Genomic DNA, 23,307 nt, shown 5'->3' with positions numbered 1-23,307 from the left:
TGGAAAACCTAGGGGTGGGGGCGCCCCACTTGGCTTGGGGGGCAAGTCCCCCTTGGCCGCCGCCCCCCTTGGAGATCCCATCTCCTAAGGCCGCCCCCCTAGGGGCCCTATATATAGTGGGGGGAGGGAGGGCAGCCATACCCAAGTCCCTGGCGCCTCCCTCTCCCCTCGTAACACCTCTCTCTCTCTCTCGTTGGAGCTTGGCGAAGCCCTGCCGAGATCACCGCTGCTTCCATCACCACGCCGTCGTGGTGCTGAATCTCCATCAACCTCTCCTTCCCTTGCTGGATCAAGAAGGAGGAGACGTCTTCCCAAGCGTACGTGTGTTGAACGCGGAGGTGCCGTCCGTTCGGCGCTCGGTCATCGGTGATTTGGATCACGACGAGTACGACTCCATCAACCTCGTTCTCTTGAACGCTTCCGCTCGCGATCTACAACGGTATGTAGATGCACTCCCCTCTCCCTCGTTGCTATTTGACTCCATAGATTGATCTTGGGGATGCGTCGAAAATTTTAAAATTCTGCTACATTCCCCAACAATTCTATCAACGTTCCTAGCCAAATCATCAATCTTAAGCAATTTTTCTTCAATCATAGCATTAAAATTCTTTTGTGAAGTAATAAATTCTTTAATATTAGATTCAAAACCAGAGGGCATCTTATTATAATTTCCATAAGAATTGTTGTAGGAATTACCATAATTATTAGAGGGATTACTAGGGTAAGGCCTAGGATTGAAATTTCCTCTATATGCATTGTTACCAAAATTGTTCGTACCAACAAAATTCACATCCATAGATTCATTATTATTATTCTCAATCAAAGTAGACAAGGGCATATCATTAGGATTAGAAGAAACACTCTTATTAGCAAATAATTTCATCAGTTCAGCCATCTTTCCACTCAAAACATTAATTTCTTCTATCGCATGCACCTTTTTATTAGTAGATCTTTCAGTATGCCATTGAGAATAATTAACCATAATATTATCTAGGAGTTTAGTAGCTTCTCCCAAAGTGATTTCCATAAAAGTGCCTCCCGCGGCCGAATATAAAAGATTTCTAGAAGCAAAATTCAATCCGGCATAAAAGTTTTGTATAATCATCCACAAATTTAAACCATGAGTAGGGCAATTACATATCATTAATTTCATTCTCTCCCAAGCTTGTGCAACATGTTCATGATCAAGTTGCTTAAAATTCATAATGTCGTTTCTAAGAGAGATGATCTTAGCGGGAGGAAAATACTTAGAGATAAAAGCATCTTTGCACTTATTCCATGAATCAATACTATTTTTAGGCAAAGACGAAAACCAAGCTTTAGCACGATCTCTAAGCGAAAAAGGAAATAGCTTCAATTTAACAATATCATTATCCACATCTTTCTTCTTTTGCATGTCACACAAATCAACGAAGCTATTTAGATGAGTAGCAGCATCTTCACTAGGAAGGCCTGAGAACGGATCTTTCTTGACAAGATTCAGCAAAGCAGTATTAATTTCACAAGATCCAGCATCGGTAAGAGGAGCAATCGGAGTGCTAATAAAATCATTGTTGTTGGTATTGGTGAAGTCACACAATTTAGTATTATCTTGAGCCATCGTGACAAGCAAACAAACTAACACACAAGCAAGCGGGCAAAAAGAGGCAAACGGGAAAGAGAGGGAGGATAGAGAGAGAGGGCGAATAAAACGGCAAGGGTGAAGTGGGGGAGAGGAAAACGAGAGGCAAATGGCAAATAATATAATGCAGGAGATAAGGGTATGTGATGGGTACTTGGTATGTTGACTTTTACGTAGACCTCCCCGGCAACGGCGCCAGAAATCCTTCTTGCTACCTCTTGAGCACTGTGTTGGTTTTCCCCGAAGAGGAAGGGATGATGCAGAAAAATAGCGTAAGTATTTCCCTCAGTTTTTGAGAACCAAGGTATCAATCTAGTAGGAGGCTACGCGCGAGTCCCTCGCACCTGCACAAAACAAATAAATCCTCGCAACCAACGCAAATAGGGGTTGTCAATCCCTATAGGGCCACTTACAAGAGTGAGATCTGATAGATATGATAAGATAATATTTTTGGTATTTTTATGATAAAAGATGCAAAGAAAAATAAAGGCAAAGTAAATAGCAAAGGAAATAACTAAGTAGTAGGAGATCAATATGATAAAGATAGACCCTGGGGCCATAGGTTTCACTAGTGGCTTCTCTCAAGAGCATAAGTATTCTACGGTGGGTGTACAAATTACTGTTGAGCAATTGATAGAATTGAGCATAGTTATGAGAATATCTAGGTATGATCATGTATATAGGCATCACGTCCGAGACAAGTAGACCGACTCCTGCCTGCATCTACTACTATTACTCCACTGATCGACCGCTAGCTAGCATGCATCTAGAGTATTAAGTTAAAAACATAGTAACACCTTAAGCAAGATGACATGATGTAGAGGGATAGACACATGCAATATGAAGAAAACCACATCTTGTTATCCTCGATGGCAACAATACAATACGTGCCTTTCTGCCCTTACTGTCACTGGGAAAGGACACCGCAAGATTGAACCCAAAGCTAAGCACTTCTCCCATTGCAAGAAAGATCAATCTAGTAGGCCAAACCAAACTGATAATTCAAAGACACTTGCAAAGATAACCAATCATACATAAGAGAATTCAGAGAAGATTCAAATATTATTCATAGATAGACTTGATCATAAACCCACAATTCATCGATCTCAACAAACACACCGCAAAAAGAGGATTACATCAAATAGATCTCCACGAGAGAGGGGGAGACCATTGTATTGAGATCCAGAAAGAGAGAAGAAGCCATCTAGCTACTAACTAACACTACAAAAAAGACACATCCGTGACATTTTGGGCCGAACGAAATTTTTTTCTGTCATACATATGACACTTCTATGACGATAATTGTGATAAAACCGGTATCGTCATAGATGTGGTGGGCTCCTACTTCTATGACAAAAAATCATGACAGAAAATGGGCTTTTCATCCTGGGCGGGCCGGAGACGCAGCTGCATGACATTCTTTGGGCCATCCATGACGGAAAAAACCGTGGTAGAAGCGAGGGGGAGGAAAATTTTGGGGAGTTCCTGGTTACGGTGGGAGGTCGGGGGCCGAGCGATGCGTGTTTCTCTCGTACACGTACGCGCGTGTGTGCGAGGCGTTGGCTCTAACTGAACCCGAGCGAGGCGTTGGGCTCTAACTGAACCCGAGCGATTGCACTGCAGGCTATGCGTTACTGAACCCGAGCGATTGATCGTTGGGTGTTAACTGAACCCGATCGAGCGATTCCTTGGCTACTGCTGCTAACTGAAGCCGATCGATGCTATGAACAGTGAGCGTTGCGGGGGGGGGGGGGGTTGGATGAACAGTGAGCGGTGGCGTTGCCTCCGGATGAACAGGACCCCGTGGTGTGGTGGAGGGCTGGATGAACAGTAGACGATGGAGGGGTGCCCGTGGAGGGGTGGATGAACAGGACCCCGTGGTGTGGAGGGCAGGATGAACAGTAGACGGTGGAGGGGTGCCCGTGGAGGGGTGGTTGAACAGGACCCCGTGGTGTGGAGGGCTGGATGAACAGTATACGGTCGAGGGGTGGTTGAACAGTAGACGATGGAGTAGCGCACGGTGGAGGCTGGATGAACAGGATTCCGTGGAGGCTGGAGGAGGTCGACGGTGGATGAACAGTAGCTCGTGGAGGCTGGAGGGGGTCGACGGTGGAGATGAACAGTATCCCGTGGAGTCCCGTTTTGCGGTACGCCACACCCCTCCCAATGAACAGGACCCCCGTTTCGACCGTAGCGCTCCAACACAAGTCCGTTTCCTCTGTTTTGCGGTACGCAACACCCCTCACGATCAACAGGACCCCTGTTTCAACCGTAGGAGGTCCATTTCCTCCATTTTGCGGTACGCAAAACCCCTCCCGATCAACAGGACCCCCGTTTCGACCGTAGGAGGTCCGTTTCCTCCGTTGTGCGATACGCCAGGCCTCGTTTTCATCACCTCTTCCGTCCAAGCCCTCCCGATGAACACCACCACGCATTCCGTTCCGACCCATGAACACGACGACGACATTGTTTCTCCGTTCCGACCCAGCCATGTACATGATCCCTGGCCGTACGTATGCGCGAGTAGGCGTTCGAGACCCCGCCTGTATGTACACATATGTGGCCGTATTTTCTTTCTTGCACCCTGGCCGATGTACGTACGTGTACATGCTACGTGCGCTCCTCTACTACGACACGTGCGCGCCTCTACATCCACCAGTATATATGTACGTACACGTTCGCGACCAGAGTGACAACGCTACGTGCGCTTCGACCAGGTGGGTCCCGACTGTCAGGCACTTCCTTGCCTGCAAAGATGTAGCTGGTGGGTCCATTGGGTCCCCGCTGTCAGGTGGAGGAATAATTATTTTGCACGTAATAAAGAGGCACTTCCTTGTTGCGGCCGTGGACCCAGCTGTCAGCCTCTCCACGTACAGTCCACGTCTGATGGAAGTCGTTCCTTGACCACATTGACCACGTCGCCCCGAGAGCACCAGGGCGGTGGACGACGACGAGGCCTAGGAAGGGGACGACGCGGAGCCGGGGAAGACACGACAATGGATGCCCACGCGTAGAGGAGTATGAGGGTTCACTGGTTCGCTGCGGTGTGAGGCTACCATCGCCGCAGAATAACAGGGGGTGTGGGTGAGTAGAGGGATGGCCTGGCCAGCGGTGGGAGTAGTAGGGGGCAGTGAGGCCTCCGCTGCATCGCAGCCGGCCACGGGAGGCAGGAACACGAGGCACGACCAGCGCTGGTTTGGGCGGCTGGAGCAAGAAGACCAGAGGTTGAAGAAGCACTACGGCCGTTGGATGGACATCGTACGGTCACTGGAGCTAGAATCGTGCATATTGACTAAGTTGACAAAGCTCTCCGTCCCCGTCAACTTAGCAGGCCCACAAGTCAGTCTCCCAGCAAGGTGGGTCCCAGCTAGCCAGGGGGTATTCATTTTTTTGTGCATAATAAGGAGGCACTTCCGGTGGGTCCGGGCTCACAGCGGGGGGGACGTTTTTTTCACGAAATATGGTGGCCCGTCCGGTGGGTCCCAGCAGTCAGGGGGAAATGATTTTTTTCGCAAAATACTGGTGGCCCGTCCGGTGGGTCCCTGCTGTCAGGTGGAGGAATAATTATTTTCCACATAATAAGGAGGCACTTCCTTGCGGCTGTCGTGGACCCAGCTGTCAGCCTCTCCACGTACAGTATTCTTTCGATGGAATTCGGTCATTGAACACACTGACCACGGCGCGCCGACAGCACCACGGCGGTGGATGACGGCGAGGCCTAGCAAGGGGACGACGCGGAGCCGGGGAAGACGCGGCAGTGGATGCCCACGCGAAGAGGAGTACGAGGGTTCACTGGCTCGGTTGCGCTGCCGTCACCGCAGAATAACAGGGGGTGTGGGTGAGTGGAGTGGAGGGATGGCCTGGCCAGCGGTGGGAGTAGTATGGGGGCGGTGAGGCCTCCGCGGCAGCATAGCCGGCCACGGGAGGCAGGAGCAGGCGGCACGACCGGCGCTGGTTTGGGCGGCTGGAGCAAGAAGACTAGAGGTTGAAGAAGCACTACGGCCGTTGGATGGACATCGTACGGTCACTGGAGCTAGAATCATGCATATTGACTAAGTTGACAAAGCCCTCCGTCCCCGTCAACTTAGTAGGCCCACAAGACAGCCTCCCAGCAAGGTGGCTCCCAGCTAGCCGGGGGGTATTCTTTTTTTTGTGCGTAATAAGGAGGCACTTCTGGTGGGTCCGAGCTGACAGCAGGGGGAACGTTTTTTCGCGAAATACGGTGGCCCATCCGGTGGGTCCCAGTAGTCAGGGGGAAACGATTTTTTTCGCAAAATACCGGTGGCCCGTCCGGTGGGTCCCTGCTGTTAGGTGGAGGAATACTTATTTTCCGCATAATAAGGAGGCACTTCCTTGCGGCTGCCGTGGACCCAGCTGTCAGCCTCTCCACGTACAGTATTCTTCCGATGGAATTCGGTCGTTGACCACATTGACCATGGCGCGCCGACAGCACCACGACGGTGGACGACGGCGAGGCCTAGCAAGGGGACGACGCGGAGCCGGGGAAGACGCGGCAGTGGATGCCCACGTGGAGAGGAGTACGAGGGTTCACTGGTTCGGCTGCGCTGACGTCGCCGCAGAATAACAGGGGGTGTGGGTGAGTGGAGTGGAGGGATGGCCTGGCCAGCGGTGGGAGTAGTATGGGGGCGGTGAGGCCTCCGCGGCAGCACAGCCGGCCATGGGAGGCAGGAGCAGGCGGCACGACCGGCGCTGGTTTGGGCGGCTGGAGCAAGAAGACCAGAGGTTGAAGAAGCACTACGGCCGTTGGATGGACATCGTACGGTCAGTCGAGCTAGAATCGTGCATATTGACTAAGTTGACAAAGCCATTCGTCCCCGTCAACTTAGTAGGCCCACTATACTGGGTCCCAGCTAGCAAGGGGAGTATTCATTTTTTTGTGCGTAATAAGGAGGCACTTCCTTGCATGCAAAGATATAGCTGGTGGGTCTGAGCTGTCAGCAGCGGTAACATTTTTTTCGCGAAATACAGAGGCCGGTTCGGTGGGTCCCAGATGTCAGGTGGAGGAAATCATTATTTTGTGCGTAATAAGGAGGCATTTCCTTGCATGCGGCCGTGGACCCAGCTATCAGCCTCTCCACATACAGTCCACTTCAGATGCATGTCGGTCGTTGACCACGCTGACCACGCCACGCCGAGAGCACCAGGGCGGTGGACGACGGCGAGGCCTAGGAAGGGAACGACACGGAGGCAGGGAAGACCCGGCCGTTGTTTTTGTTTCCCACGCGGAGGGGAGTACAACTGTGCGAGGGTTTACTGGTTCGTCTGCCGTCGCCGGAGAATAACAGCAAGTGTCGGTGAGTAGAGGGATGGCTAGGCCAGTGATGGGAGTACGGTGGGGCGGTGAGGCCTGCGCGGCAGCATAGCTGGCCGCGGGGAGGAGGGAGCAGGCAGTCCCGCCGGCGCTTGTTTGAGCGGCTCAAGCAGGAAGAGCAGAGATTGAAGAAGCACGACGGCCGTTGGATGGACATCCAACAGTATACAGGCCATCTGTGGAAAGCCTCAAATCTATGGAAAACAGCATACAGCCCATCTTCCATTATTTCAAATAATTTACAGCCCATTTGCTAATTCTTACGGGTTTTTTTGGAGCTCATATTCTTTATGTTAGCATTACAGCCCATATTGTGGCCACGGTTAAAAAATTATACGAAATTTTGCATATGTCGATGCGGTCTGAACTGTTTTTAATCCCGAAATTTCGAGTCACATTCAGACTGATTTTAAAAATAAATGTATATCAATATAAAATCCAATAAATTGTCCACGCATAAAAATCAATGCAATTTAAAATCTCGAAATGAAAAAAAGATATTTGAAAATAATTGCCGGTTTGATGTGTTTTAAAAATGTACAGCCCATTTCTCATTACTGATAGGCCATTTTCTCGACCAGCCGAATGAAGCTCTCCTCGTCTTGAAAGATTTGCAGCCCAACAGGCCTGATAATGCGACTTACTTGACAAATCACAAAAAAACTGGGCTAGCCATTTTCAGAAAGAAAAAAAACTACTGGGCTGGTCTGTGGTAAACATAAAAGAAAAGGCTGTCTAGACAGGCCAGAGTGTCCCGCACAGCCCAGTTGACACCCTGCTTCCGTCTCAAAAACAAATTAGATAAATGCCACTCCAATTATGGCAATTCATAAAAATGTCACTGCAATTTCCAAACTTTGGAAAATGCCACTGCAATGTTTGCAAACTTTGAAAAACGCCACTGCAGTTTGCAAACTTTGAAAAACGCCACTCCAGACTTCGAAAAATGCCACAGAAATGGCATGAAATGGCATTTCTCAAAGTTTAGAAATTGCAGTGGCATTTCTCGGATACACCAGATTTGTAGTGGCATTTATCAAATTAACCCAAAACAAAAATAACTGGGCGAGCTGCTGGGTCCCTGGTGTCAGCCGCTCGTTGTGCAATTCTCTCGTTTATTGACTGCGCTGACAATGGCATGGAACCCAGATGTCCGAAATCCACTAGGAGGAGCCATTTGTTTATTGGCTTGAAATAAGGAGGCACTTGCTTGCGTACTGCCATGACCTTGGCGGGTCCCTGCTATCATCCTCTCCACGTACAATCATCTCCTGATTGTGTACACGTCAACTTGCTAGGCCCACAAGTCAGCCTCTAAACTGTGGAGGACAAATACAACCCATTAAAAAAATAACAGCCCATTCCATACGTTCAAATGGAAAGTTCAGCATTCAGACCAAAGTAATAGGTCTGATCCACATATAGAGTACTGAACTTCCACGTTGACGACCATCATAGCCAAGTTAACTATCTACTCCCACTAACACTCTAGTAGCGTACAAGTACTAACTTACTCTTAACTAACTAGACGATGCCGGCCGCCATCTGTTGTCCATGCTAAATGCCGGCACCGGCGTCCTCTGCCTCGCCTCGGACTTGCCAGAGGTGCGATAGGAGGCACTTGCTTGCGTACGAGCTTGTCAGTTTCTTCAAAGGTAGGCATTTTATTCAAAAAACTGCCACTTCGCATCTTGCATCGCAAATAAAACTGCCAGGAGCGCATTTGTAGGCTAGCTAGTGATCGATCAGTAACTTGTAAACACTGAGCGAATAGAAATAAGTAACTGTTAATGCATCTCAATGATTCACAGATCATATACAAATATGTAGCTCCAAAAGCAAAGATCAGCCACTTCGGATCTTGCGTCGCAACTAAAACTAACTAGTATGATTCCCATACATAAGATCAACATGTTAATGCATCTCAATGACTCACAGATCATATACAAATATGTATCTCCAAAAGCAAAGATCTAGAAAAAACATCCGTTCTTCATACTAACATGGATGCTTCTATTGGCCAACATTCAGTACAGACTGAAAGACAAATTTGTTTGTGAAGTCTACAATTCCTCTTGCAAACATAAGTGGTTTCACCAACAGCTGGAACCATGAGAATGAACCAGACATGATGGAGGAACATGCACTGCAATATGATTTGGTCTTCCCTCGATCACACTGCGAGACTATTTTCGGAATACAAACTTTAACTTAGGCAAAATGATGTCCATTGTATAATCAGACCAAAGCAATGAAGCACCTAGTGTTGGCCAATAAATAGTACAGTACTACTTTTCTGCAGTCCATGAAGTGACTATCCAATCTTTCTGTGTCTATTTTCAAATGGCACTGCATGCAGTGACTATACTATTCTCTTGTGCAGTTCAACCAAAATTGCGGGCACGTTGTTGGTTTGCCAAATAGCAACGGGCAGACATCTCTGTCTGCACAAATATCAAGCAGCTAGTAAACATATACCACACCTTGTATTTTCGGTTTAAACATGTCTCTTCCGCTTAGCATCTGTCATGTTCTGCACTGGACAATCTGATACAGTTATGTTTTGCCCTGGACAATTTCATACTGAATTGATTTACTAGTTTAGAGCAGAAATATAGCGCCTATTCTCCATCAGACCAAGGATATCCATGTTCGCAGTGATGGAAGAGGTGAAATCGATACAACCGAAATTGAGCATCCAATCACTGAATCCTGTCCTGCACCTCCAATGTAGGTCCACCCTGCCAATAAATTCACATGCAAACCACTAGTATTACTATCTAATGACAGTACAAAAAGAGTAGCAAGATAGTAGCAAACCATGTACCTTCGTAATGAACAGCTCATAGTGCCACCAATTGGATAGAAAGTTTGGGAAAAAACATGCTCCTAATGTTGAACCAGTTGGACTTTTTGTGTAGTTCCACTAAAATCGAGCATCCCTATTTGCATAGATATTGAAAGTGTGATTACTCTAAAAGTGGCACTAGTTGAAGCATAGACTCACAAATATAAGCATTCCAATTTCTTAGTGGGAAAAAGGTAGCAAGACTGTTTCTAACCACCTGTTTGAAGGAATAAATAAAGCAACAGCGGCTGATGTGAGGAAGGCATACATAGTTTTTTCTGGAAAAGTGAGCCATTCCTGACCTTTCCTCTTCTTTTAAGCAAATTTTGTGTAGTTCTACTAAAATAAAATGCCATCGCCGCCTTGACAATTCAGTGACACTGTACAAAAGGAAATGACTTAACATTACATCATGATGTCAGGTATGTAGTCGACAGGCATTAGAGACAAACATACAGACCTCCTCAAGAGAACAGCCGGAGGAGGAGGTGCCCACTCTTGACCTTTCCTCTTGTCTTCATAATTGTCTGTGCAGTTTAACCAAAATAAAATGACATCAGTGCCTTGGCATTTTGGTGACACTGTACAAAAAATTTAACTTATCTCATGAAAGTGAGGTATGTAATCTATAAGCATTAATAGTGCAAAAATTTGACGGGAGTAACAAGTTTCATCGTTGGTATCCTGGCTGTGCAACAGCATTAGAATGCCTCATAGCTGAAAAATCTTTAATACATCCACAATCAACAGCTAACCCTGAAATAATCCAGTGACATTAAATGGCATTGCTTAAATTTATGGGTGGCATTAGACTGAGAGTGGCATTAGTTAAATGTGGCATCACTTTAGCAGTAGCATTGCTTGACTTGACTATTGGTGTTATATTAACAGCAAAAAAAAGTGGCAATAAGAGCATGGGAGGCACCAGTATGATGTACCTCCATGGACGCAGAGTGGTGAGGGAGGTATGGTTTCCCAGAGCAACAAATATCCAGGCAGCATATGTGGATTACGGTCCCATTTTTGTTCTCTTTAGCCACCTTTTTCCTATGCAAGGACAACAAACCGATCGACCTGGTCATTCTCTATTGCGTTGTCATGCCTTTCTACCCTTCTTCAACCAAGAGACACGAGACTCGTTCCTTAGCTACTGATTTTTCCCCTTTTCAACCTAGATGCGGGTTCGATGCCTACTCTCTTGGATAGTACAGTCTCCCTTCCTTTCCTTGTTCAACCCAGGCATGGATTAGTATGCATGATGTAGGGTTTCCTTTAATAGTGCAAATTATGGTTTTTGTCTGCGTGGCCAGCAGAGTAGAGGATAGCAAATTGGGAAGATGGTGGAGTGGAAAAAGATCCACATGCAACGACGTAGCAGATGGGGCAATAGAACAAGGTTATGGCATGAAAAGAGGTAGCATACCTGAGGGTCGACGGGAAGTGGCTTCGCTCGTGGTCGTCGTCCTCCGCACACAATACGGCAGCGAGCTTGGGGACGGAGGCCATCCCGCGCGGGCGCTAGGTCTGAGAGGACGGCCTTGTCGTCAGTGCATGACCTCGCTCGCCGACGACGAGTGCGCCAACGCTGCACGTCCTTTTCTTCCCTGGCGGATCTGTGACCACCGGTGAGGAGGGAGAGAGGGGCTGTCTTTTTTAGATCTGGAGAGAGGGTGGTAGTGTGAGAAGCAAGTGGGAAGCCCTTAGCAAGAAAGCGCTGAAGCTCCAGCCTATATATATCTTTTTTATATTACTAGTACTGGAGGTGGGGTAGTGGTAGAGTAGTTTATATTTTCTCTGCATACAGTACCAGTTAGTCATGCTTCAAAACTGATCGGCATGCCATTAAAAAAATAAAGGTCGATAACTAATGCGGCACCACAGGCCAACGCGGCCAGATCGCATTTTGCATGAGAAATTACACACCATGTTTCATTGACATGTGGTCCCGTTCCAACATATCAGTGAGACGACGGCGAGTAGTAGGAGTATTTCTGAACGGACATGTAGGCTGGGGCGCCTCTTCGTGAACCGTGGCAAACTCACAACTGTCCACCGACTCTTCGCCTTTCCCTCTCAATTTGGAACTGCTGTCGCACGCTCTTCCTCTCCCTCCTCCATTTTCCTTCAGCCCTTCACCCTTTCTTCTGCCATTGTTCGATCGTCTTCTTCATGGAGGGAATAGGCCGGAAATGACCTCGTTATTCTTGCTCGGTCTGAAAGATGACGTGGTGGAGGAACTCATTGATCGGTGCGACGTCATCACCTCGGCTAGCATGGCAGGTTCGTTCCAGCCCATTCTCGACTAAACTAATAACATCATTGCAAGGAACCCAAGGGTCAAGGAGCGGTTTGATCTCCCCTATCTTCTTCGCCATGACCCTGATGACTGGCGCCGGCACGGCGAAGGCCTCGCCCTGTGCAAGTTGATGTTGCTTGATAATGATACGTGTGATGTTAAGATGCCATCGCTTGAGGGCAAGGCTTGGGCGGGCACAAATGGAGATTGGGTTGTTTACATTGGGTCCAACTGCGAGTGGGAACTTGTGAATGTGTACACTCATCACCGGGTTCCACTTCCAAAAATCTCAGCACACTGCCCAGAGGTTGAGCACACCGGTAATGTACGCACGTTCAAATATGATCATGGTGACTGTCGTCTACGGAAGATAGCAATTTGTCGAGTTCCCAACCGCTCTTGGAATTACAAAAACTATGATGTTGTTGCTATCTTCGACAAGCTTGTTGCCGTCCTTGATGGTTTCACTCGATGGATATTGCTCAAAAATCAGTTTCTGTACACGGATGACTACTGTGATGCAATTGAATACGAGGGCCATGTGTTTGCTGCCACCACTCGTGGCACTGTTTTTGCATGGCATCCTCGTTGTTTCAGTACGTTTGTCTTCCACCATAATTATAATTGTTTCATCTGCATGCATGCGGGTTAGCAAGTTTCCCTTTACTAATTAACCTTCTTCTTGTGTTTCCAAGGTCCTGTGAACATCCCACCACCTATACTTGAAGATTTTTATAACCAAGGGGGAGATGACGATGGTGATGATCACGAGCATGAGGACGAGCAGCGCCGATATACTCTGTGGCGCCTAGCAACTAATTCTGATGGATCACCTCTTCTTGTGTGTATACAGCCCACTGATGATGTTACTGCTAAGGAACCAGGTGTAGTCTCCCATGGTCGCACTCTCCGGACCTATTCCAACACCCTTTGCATGGTATTCGGGATGGATACTAGGGTGCTAGCGCCGACTCCTTCTCCTTGGCACAGAATTGATAGTCTTGGAGAAAACTCGCTCTCCCTTGGACAAAACTATCCGATGATGGTGAAAGGCGATCCAACTACTGTTGACACATTTTGAGAAGCAACTGTGTCTATACCTCGGACATTTGGGTGGTTCACTACCCTGGTAATGATACAGTAGGCTGCTTCAGCCTGGATGATCAGTCCTGCATTGGTCTCCAGATCGACAACGGATGGCCTATCCTAGAGAATCACTTGTGGTTCAAAGCAAGCGTTTCCAACGCCGCGGAATGGTTGAGTTGAAGTTCATTTCATGGCTTGTTATTTTTTGTGTGGTGAAAACTTTAGTATTTATAATGTATCCTCGTTGTCGATGTGGGTTGATGACCTGTTGTACTATGTAATAAAATGGTATGCCTGTGATAAACTTACTAAACTTATGAATGGCTTTTGAGTCGCTTCTCTGAGTGAGTGGTGCGACGAGGAAAAAAATATTTTTCGAATACATAATTGTACGTGCATTGCAACAGGTTATCGGATGAGGCCAATCAACAATAGTAGTACACTATTTGTACTAGCTTCACATGCTTCGCGCGTCGGGCGGGTGTTTTTACTATAGCCATATGTTAATGTGTTCGTTGTACGTAACCAGCACCTTGAATCCTCGATATACTAGTAGTATAGTATATAGTAGGAGTAAGTAGTAGGAGTAGTATGGTGGCATGGGCCAGAACAAGCATTCACGTCCAGGAGTACGGCACACGCCACCACCACGACATCCATCTGACACCATATTATTTCTTGGAGTCCGTGCGAGATCAATCTCTTCAACCTCGTCGTTTCTCTAACTTCAGCCATCGCGCGGCGGGCGAGGTGGGGGTTTGCCGATAGTCGGTCTCCTTAACTGCGGTCCCACTTGTAAGGCCAACTCCAACGCACGACCCCAAATGGACCTCCGTTTTGCACGAACTCCAACGATAATTTTGACTACTCCTGTAGTAAGTTGGATTAGTGCCTTCTCGATGCATTCATTGTTGATCTACGGAGGCTCGATCTTGTGTGCTTCTTTCTTCTTCGAGTGTAAAGAAGTAGACGTTGCTTCCCCGCATCTAGTCTCATGTCTAGCCTCTATTCTATACTAGCTAAAATGATAGAACATCTACTAAATTGCGCTCTATCAATATATGGATGTACTCTTCTTCCCAATACAAAAACTTGCATCCATTCTACTCCCTCCGTTGCACAATACTACATGCCTTCTATTTGTCAAAATATATATGTATCTAGAAATGTCTTAGTATATAGGTACATCCATTTTTGGACAAATGGAAGTCAAGTATTTTGGAACGGATGGAGTACACAATAAAAATTTTAAGTTAGCACGACTAGTCTAATCCGAGAGCAGAACCGAAGATTTGGTCGGGTTCTTCCTCCTTTTGCCGACACGTGGGACATCTAGCATCCAGGTCGTGTCATGAAAGAAAATAGATTGGTAGTTGAAGCCACGAGATGTGCATCTTGGGTTAAACTGTAAATAGAATCTTACTACTCTTGAGTAACTCCAAAAGCGGCCACCGAAGATCTTTATTGGATTTGTTTTTCATCACCAGCACGTCGAGGTGAAAGATGTGTAGGTTCAGTGGGTCCTCTTGCGTTTTCACTGACATGTGGGGCCGCATGTGAGCAAACAGACGATGGGCTCCGCGCATCCGCTGGCTGGCTGAGAAGAGAGATAGAGGAGGGCTGAGCACGGACTACAGGAAATTTGTTCTACTACCTCGATATAGGCTCGATATAGTGGGGTGGCATGGGCCATAACTAGCATTCACGTCTAGCAGTACGGCACACGCCACCCACACGAGTCCCATCCGACACCAATTTTCTTGGAGTCCATGCTACAGCCATCTCTTCTCCCTCCTATCCTCTTTTTCAGCCATCGCGCAGTGGGCGGGGTGGGGGTTTGCCAATAGTCAGTTTTCTCAACTGCGGTCCCACTTGTAAGTGAAAATGCAACACCGCATGCATTCCCGCTTGAGCGGCGTGCCAGACCAACCATGTGGGGGTGCGACGCGAACACGACAGGCTTTTCCTTTTGAACTCGTAACTTGTAAAATTTGGTTCTGCTCCATGGCGCGACCGATAGATAGAAAATAACGATTTTGCCTAGAGTAATGAGAAGTTTGCTTCTGGCGCCGTTCATGCATGGAGTACGTATGAAAATTATGAAGTTGATGCGAAAGGTAAGATAATTACTGTAGTATCATATACTACTACATGGATTTGACGGAAGGATAAAAACACATACTGATCCATCAACGTTCAACGACATCCTCACGCCCTAGTGCGTCGGGTCACCAACCGACGTGTGAGGAGCAGCGGCGTTGCCGGCGAGCTCAACGTGCTTCTGAACAGTGCCGTCCAAGGTTGCCCTGCGCTCCAACAAGGCCAGCGTCCTATCGTCCTCCTCTTGCATGTACTAGTCCTTGTGGACGATTTGCGTGTAGACGTGGGTGATTATGTCGATGGTGTCTTGTTGCGCCAGGCGCTGCGCAGCAAGCGCGACCTCGAGGTGGACATTCTCCGGCGCGACGGCGGGCAGTCGCAGGGCCACCAGTGCGTCAAAGAGGTTGTTACCATAGTGGCCGTTGAGGGTGGCGGGCATCGCAGAGCCTGGGCGCGTCGGCTGGAGGCTTACGTCAAAGTCGTCCCCAAGCTTCTTGATGACGGTGAACTTGTCGAGGAAACCGACGAGGACCTCGTCGAACAAGGATGTGAAGCTGTCGTCCAAGCGGCCCCTCGCCCTGGCGGCCTCAAGCAATACTACTTGTCGGGCCGCAGGCCGGCATCGTGGACCATCTGGCACAGCCGGCTGATGCTCGCGCTCATCGCCTCCATGGGTCTAGCATAGCTTCTAGTCAATTGATCTTGCGATTCGAGTGATCACTCAGCCCTTGGTTAGCGTGCGTAGGTGCGTGGGATTTTGTACTACTCCTCGGCCCTCTACTGCACCTGCCTTTGGCTGTATGATAGGTGGGCCAGCCACCCCCTGGGGCCACGTGTCATTCACCTCCTGACCCATCTCTCACACGCACCCTGCTAGTGTATATACTCCCTCCTTTCCGGTTTATAGGGCTTATCTCAAAATTTTAGTTTTCCATTTCATAAGGCTCAATTTGGTTGTTTTCCATCACATGTTCAGATTCCAAGGTGCATTAAATCATTGCATGCAAGTACTAAGAGAAAATTGACCAATGCATGTAATTTATGCATGCATGCATTGCAATTAATGCATTGGTAAACATACTTTTTTGAGGAAAACAAGAGCATTAATTGGGTGCTTTTGCAAACTACAAAAAGTATTCCACCACTCACCATCTACCTTGGTTGGTGAGAATTTTGAATTGAGCCTTATAAACTGGAAAGGAGGGAGTATAGTGGCTTTCTTTTTCTCTCCATATCAACCATTTTATATTGCGTACGTGTCATTCAAGAGTGAAATGATGGTTGCTTCTTCCGACTAACTTACTGTGTGATTTGACTGCTCCTTAGTGGCCCCTACACGTACTCCCCCTACGTGTATGCAACAGTCACACGTACACATGGATGCAAAAACGCGCGCGATGCCCTAATGCATGCATGTCCGAGCACACGACGGAACACACACGGTGACGCTCAAGTGCTCAACCCACACGTGCATGCACACACATACTCAGTCAGGGTGAGCTAGTGACCGTATGAACACCGGAAAATATATATATTGAGCGCAATGAGCGTATTATGAAGTCCACTGACCGTATTTTTACAAATATACAGTGACAGACAGTGTATTTATCTCGTTCGAAATTAAGCCATGTTAACCGGAGAGGAGGCAGCATGGACTAGCATTACTTTGTTGTGTCCCGTCAACTTGCCGAACGAGGAGAAGGTTGCAGGACGGGAGAAGCTTGCGCGCGGTGGCTTGCGGGACAAGGAGAAACTTTTGACTAATGCAAGCTCCCCCTCGCTCAGGCGGTGGACATGCAACAGTTAATTCGGTGTCAGATTGCCAGAAGCATACTACACTATACTACTAGGAACCGGATGGAGGAGCGTCTGCACTCTTATTATAATTTTAAAATGTGAAAAAGAAATCTTCAACACATTTGGTTCTCTTCGAGGGTTCTCGCATGTGATAATGGAATTTGATTGCATGGAACACTCGCCACAATTCTCGCTTAATTCTGGCTCATATCCTGCTACAAATAGTAGCGCTCAGTAATATTTCCTTTTTTTGTTATTCAGCATGTAAACAGGTCAGCAAACCTTGCGGCGCATCTTCGTGCGAACCGTGCTTGCTGCACTTTGAATGTGGCCGAGAGCTGGCTTGATGAAACACCTCGCTTCCTACTTGTTTTTTTGGCTTCCTAGTGACCAGTGTCTTGGCTGATCGTCCTAAGAATGCTTATATATGAATAAAGCTCTCTCATTTACCCACAAAAAAGATTAAGCCATATTAACCGGAAAGGAGGGAGTATGGACTAGCACTACTTTTTGGTGTCCCGTCGACTTGTAGAACGAGGAGAAGCTTGCAGGACAAGGTGAAGCTCGCTTACGCCTTTTAACTAATGCAACCTACCCTCGGTGGACATGCATCAGTCCATTCGGTGTCAGATTGTCAGAGGCATACACTGTAGTACCCAACATGCGGAGTACCATCATTGTTCGACTTCACGAAGGGACGAAGGGGCGGAGTACCATCACTGTAGTACCCAACTAGTACGCGTACTTGGTTTTGCACCTTCATACTACTCCACCATCCGTCACAGTTTACAGGGCGCGCTTCATTATGATGCATTTCTCTCAATGCATTTCCACCACCAGAGAGACTTTAGACGCGTTTGGTTTAATGCTCAATTAATTAGGGCGTGGTAACTGCAATCAAGTCCACAATTTTCTCTCCATGTACTATACTACTACGGAGTGCATGCATGTGTGTACCCGGGGTGCAAGCACTGCATGCATGTGTTTACGCATTATTCCCTCTAGTAATAGACGCCGTGCTATAACTACCAATGCTATTTTTCAGGCCGATCGCTACTCGCCTTGGTCCCACATATTTTTTTTCTTTTTCCTGAAGCGCGTTGTATAAACAGTGACGGATGGAGTAGTATGAGCGGATTCAAAGAAGAGCATATTGATGGTTGCTTCTTCAGAGCAACTTACAGTGGGAAAGGTGGGGCTTATGATTTGACTGGTCATTACTCACTATTAATGCGGCGCAACGACCGGGCTGAGTCTCCCATGCAGTTGTGCAGTACCCCCTCGGTTCTTAAATATACTCCGGAGTATTTCTCTTTCTAAAATATGTTGAAATCTCTGTTAAGACGAATAGAATATTTAGAAACGGAGGGAGTACACATACGAAGCAAAATGAGTGAATCTACACTCTAAAATATGCCTGTTTGAAATTTGTAAAAAGACAAATATTTAGGAATGAAGGAGTATAATTTCGTGCATGGCACATGGACCCGGATGATGAAGAGGCTTCTGGCAATGCTATCAAGCTTCCATCATTTGTTTACATAATTGACGTACTATACAAATAATTTTCCAGCGACATGAAATTGTACAATGGTGTGAGCTTTCAGCTTTTGTTTCGCGTGTCTTGCCATCGATGCTCTTTCAGAAACAATAAAAAACTAACTTCCTTGCTAATGCATGTCAATTATTAGCAGATCAGAGCTAATAATTACATCACAACTGAAGACAAAGTTGTGAGAAGGTGTTAAATTAAAATTGATCCATGCTTTCATTGGCAGCAACGCCCCCCAGCTCTGTCTAAATCAACAAGGCATGTTGGGAAAAAAATTAGCTCTCTGGACCATGCAACATTCCGATCATTTTGTGCAGTTCCACTAAAATAGAGCTGAGCGTCCCTGTTGCAAAGATATCAAGTGTGATTACGATAATAGAGGACTGCTGATGAAACAATAAACACACAAATAGAAGCCAATCACCTTTGCGGTCTCTCTTAAGACTAACTAGTTGGAGAAGATTAGGCTCGGAGTTGGATGAGGAGGATAGAGCAAAACCAATCTCCCCTTGTGCAGTCGCACTGAAATGTAGAGACGTTGCCCGTGTGACATTTTAGTACAACTGCACAAAACACTCTTAAGAAAAAAGTGACTTGTGCAGTTCACCAAAAGGTCGCAATAGCAACAAGGTGAAATGGTAGCCCTGTTTGCAAAAAAGAGGTAGAAAGGAAACAATTACTGGCCAATAACAGTTGATGACACATGCGACGACAAAAAAGAAGCATATTCCTTGTCCTAAGGGAAGATAACAACACGGTTGTGTTTGTCTAAAACGGTGTGAGGACGAGAATGCAATATGGAAAGTACGCCGGACGAGCTACGTTTTGGGCAAAGAACTATGGAAGATCCACATGCAGCGACGTGGGAAAACGGGCAGTGGAGCAAGGCCGGAGGGGATACCTGGAGGTCGTCAGGATGTAACTAGGTGAGCGGCGGCGGGCGGAATCTGTGAGCAGGTGGCGTAGGCCCTGTGCGCCGGAGCTTGGTCAGAGAGAACGGCGTGTACCGCAGATCGGGACGTGCTGCCTCGGCAACGTCGAACGAAGAAACGATGCACTTCCTTCCTTTCCCCCGGCGGACGGGATGCGGCCGAATCAGTGACCAATGGTGAGAGAGAGAGGCCACCGCACACCCTTTCCCCCGGCGGACGGGATGCGGCCGGATTAGTGACCAACAGTGAGAGAGAGAGGCCACCGCACTCCCTTTCCCCCGGCGGACGGGATGCGGCCGGATCAGTGACCAACGGTGAGAGAGAGAGAGGCCACCGGAGCCTTGTGTGAGATACTCTGAAGAGCGGATTACCTTTTCCTCCATAAAAATCGTTTTATATTCTGTGTACGTGCCATTGAGCGCTATAACTTCATTTAAAAATAACGCGGCAACGCGTCAAGTCGAACTTTGTTTCATGCACGCGTGGTACACGACCTCCCTAGGTAAACAATCACTATAGGCGTTCAAATTAGCACGTGGGCTGCCATTTCATAAAGAAATGAGCTCCATCGTGTACCCGCGTGGGTGTGGCTGGGCACGAAGCGTGAGTACATGCACGGTGCACCTATTCTGTTCTTGTATACGTACACCACCTATGTGGGGTTGTGTGAGAGAGATACAAACCTAGAGAGATATAGTGTGTGGGTTCTTGAGAGTATTTTTGGGGGGGTCAATCAAAAAATTTAACATATGTAATGTGCGTGAAATAGAGTCCTGGATATAACATATATATAGAGGGGGCGATCCACGAGAAGAGAGTGGAGGTATCATCGGCTTGAGGTGTCTATAGAATCAAAGAGAGGGATGATGTGTGTGTGTGTGCGCGCGCGCGATCGATAAAGAGTGCCATCGAATTTGTGTGTGCCCACGTCAAAGATATAGAGTGGCTGGCCTACTGGAATGTGAGATGGGACATGTGCAGTTTGTCTCTGTGGCATGGATACCTACCTGCAGCGCTCGACTATCGGTGTGTGGTGGGGGAAGAGGGAGGCCCAATTAACTATAGAGGTACAATGGCTGGTATATGTGTGGAGGAGGAGAGAGGCCTACCTCATGTATTAAGGAGATCGATCTGCCTCATGTATTAAGGGAGATCGATCGGCATCCATGCATATGTGCAGGAGATGAATAAGGTTGGGAGAGAGACAGAGCTAGAGTGTTGGAGGGGGTGGTAGTGGAGTTTCTTCTAACAAATGGTGGGATAGGCTTGCTAGACAAACGGAGGGCACGCCTGCAATATCAATAAGAGAGGAGATGGATGCTTGTTGTCTGTGAACGTGCGTGTGAGAGACGGGTCAGGAGGCATGCACGAATGATGAGGGGGACGATGTGGCTGTGGTAAGCAGACGTAACTACATAGGAAGATCAATCGCCCTTTGTAAGAGAAAGGAGAGACATAACCTGTGAGGTACGTCGAACGATGGGGGGGTAGTTAAAGTCGATCTAGGTATATGTTGGGAGATCGATCGGTATACATGCATCTGTGTGTTAGAAGCAAATGAGGCACGAAGAGAAGGATAGAGAGAGAGGGATGCATGTAGGAGGTGGTACGAGAGGCATACTATATCGAGGGGGAGGAGTGTGCGAGTACGAGAACGATGAAAAGAGTGGTGGGAGTGAGGCATGGACGGTGACAAGAGAAGAGGGGAAGCTTGTTGTTTGTGCTAGGCACACCTGGCTAGAGAGGCATATCGATCGATGTATGCTATAAAGAAGGAACTGGGGGGCCTACACACACCGTGGGTGAACGTCCTAAAGTGAAAACACGAATTTGCACGATGGAGCTAGAGAATGCTGAGGGAGGGTGAGAGGGATGCGGGTGTGTGCATGCACAAGAGAAAGTTAGCGCTAGCTACAAAGATAAGAGGGTTGTGTGGGTGTAAAAGATGAATAGAGATCATATATACTTCATTATAAAAAGCGAATTCGGATATTTGAAGAATTTATCATAGTGTTTAAAACCGACGGGTGTGTGAATATATATAACGGTGATAAACATGGTGTGGTTATGAACATGGTATACTACATTTAATATATTTTATCTCTACTCTTATAAAAAACGGAGTTGTTGATGATGGTGTGCCTGCCATCCTGCATATAGGCCGTCTGATTTATATCTGGCGGATAGCAAGGAAACTTTGATGGTTGAAGTTGGCAACAATCATGATTGTAGATTCTTATTGAAATAGAGAAACGAATTCAAATTTAGTTCGGATTGCAGCGGTAGTATAGACATTTGGAATGCACTAAAATGTTGGTACGAGTAGGTTACATGCATTATACAGCAAGCGAAAAAATTTAATCGGACATAACATGGATTCATACTCCCTCCTTCCATCTACATAGGGCGTAATGAGATTTTTAAGACCGCCTTTGACTATTGACAAGATTAATAGTACATGACATGCACAATGTGAAAATTATATCATTGAAAGAACCTTTCACAGATGAATTTAATGGTGTGCTTTGTGTAAGTTGCATGTCATATATCATTGCTCTAATATTTGGTCAAAGTTAGCATCGAAAAACGCATTAGGCCCTATATAGATGGAAGGAGGGAGTAGCTTTGAATAGCATTTGTATAGTAAAACGGGGCAAGACTCTCTCTTTGTGTGGTGTGAATAGTTTTATTTTTTTTCGTTTTCTTTTTGGTTGAGGGAAGTGCGAATTGATTTGCTACATACAAGTACAATATTACAACACGTTAGGCTTGTCCCTGAAATTCAACCGTGTCTTGTTATATCCCGAAAATTCAGATATCGTGCTCCCAAAATTGGCGCGTTCACAACCTGCGCCTTGCTATCCCGAAATTACAACGCGCGCGAAAACTCCCTCCAGCTACCAAATCCCGACACGCAAAATCCCCCTTCTAACCCTGAGCCGAAAGCGTGCGCTAGTTCAAATCAGTGGGGGGTACTTTCGTAACACACCCTACATTTTGGACAAGCGCGTTCCTAAGTCATGCTTCACCCCCTCCCATCACCCCCTTTTCGCCATTCGAAATCCCAGGCCGCCATAACCTCTCCGCTCCAGGCGCGAAACCTCACCCTCCTCCATCCGCCACGTCACCACTGCCCAGCCGGAGCCTCTTCCCCGACGACGTCGTCCACCGCAACAGCTCGACGTCCCTCATCCACCTCCCCGGATGAGGATCCGTCGTCCATCTCGCCATCCCGCTGGTTCAGCCGCCCCGTCCTCCACCTCCAAGGAGCTGCTCCGATGATCGCCTTGTCTATCGCGGCTACTCCATCCCCACAGCGCCACATTAACCTGCTCCACCGGAACCGCATCATCCTCACCGATTCCTCGGACGAAGCCGAGGCCTACTCGGCGCCACCAAAGAGATTGTACACTCACCGCATCGCACCTTCTCCTTAACTCGACCTCCCGGCGCCGACGGTGCTCCATCCCGCACCCCCATGGAGCGGCTACCTTGAAGCCGGCGCCACGGGCGACATCTCCATGACGGCTCTCCCCCAGTGTGAGGCCCCTTCGGCGGCGGCATCCATACCAGCCGGATCTGCTGCTGCTGCTCCGGCTCTCGCTCGATCGCTCGCTCGCCCAGCTGCTGCTGCTGCTCCCCCCTCGCTCGTGCTGCTGCTCTACTCCGATTAAGCCACACTTCAGTCGACTGAATTGACTTTTGGGTCAGTCGATTTTCAGGGGTTGGGGGGCTCGCCGGAG

Source organism: Triticum urartu, chromosome 5A (assembly GCF_056163025.1).
Source record: "Triticum urartu cultivar PI428250 chromosome 5A, HENAU_Tu73, whole genome shotgun sequence".
In the NCBI taxonomy this organism is placed as follows: domain Eukaryota; kingdom Viridiplantae; phylum Streptophyta; class Magnoliopsida; order Poales; family Poaceae; genus Triticum; species Triticum urartu.
This window is presented reverse-complemented; position numbering follows the sequence as displayed.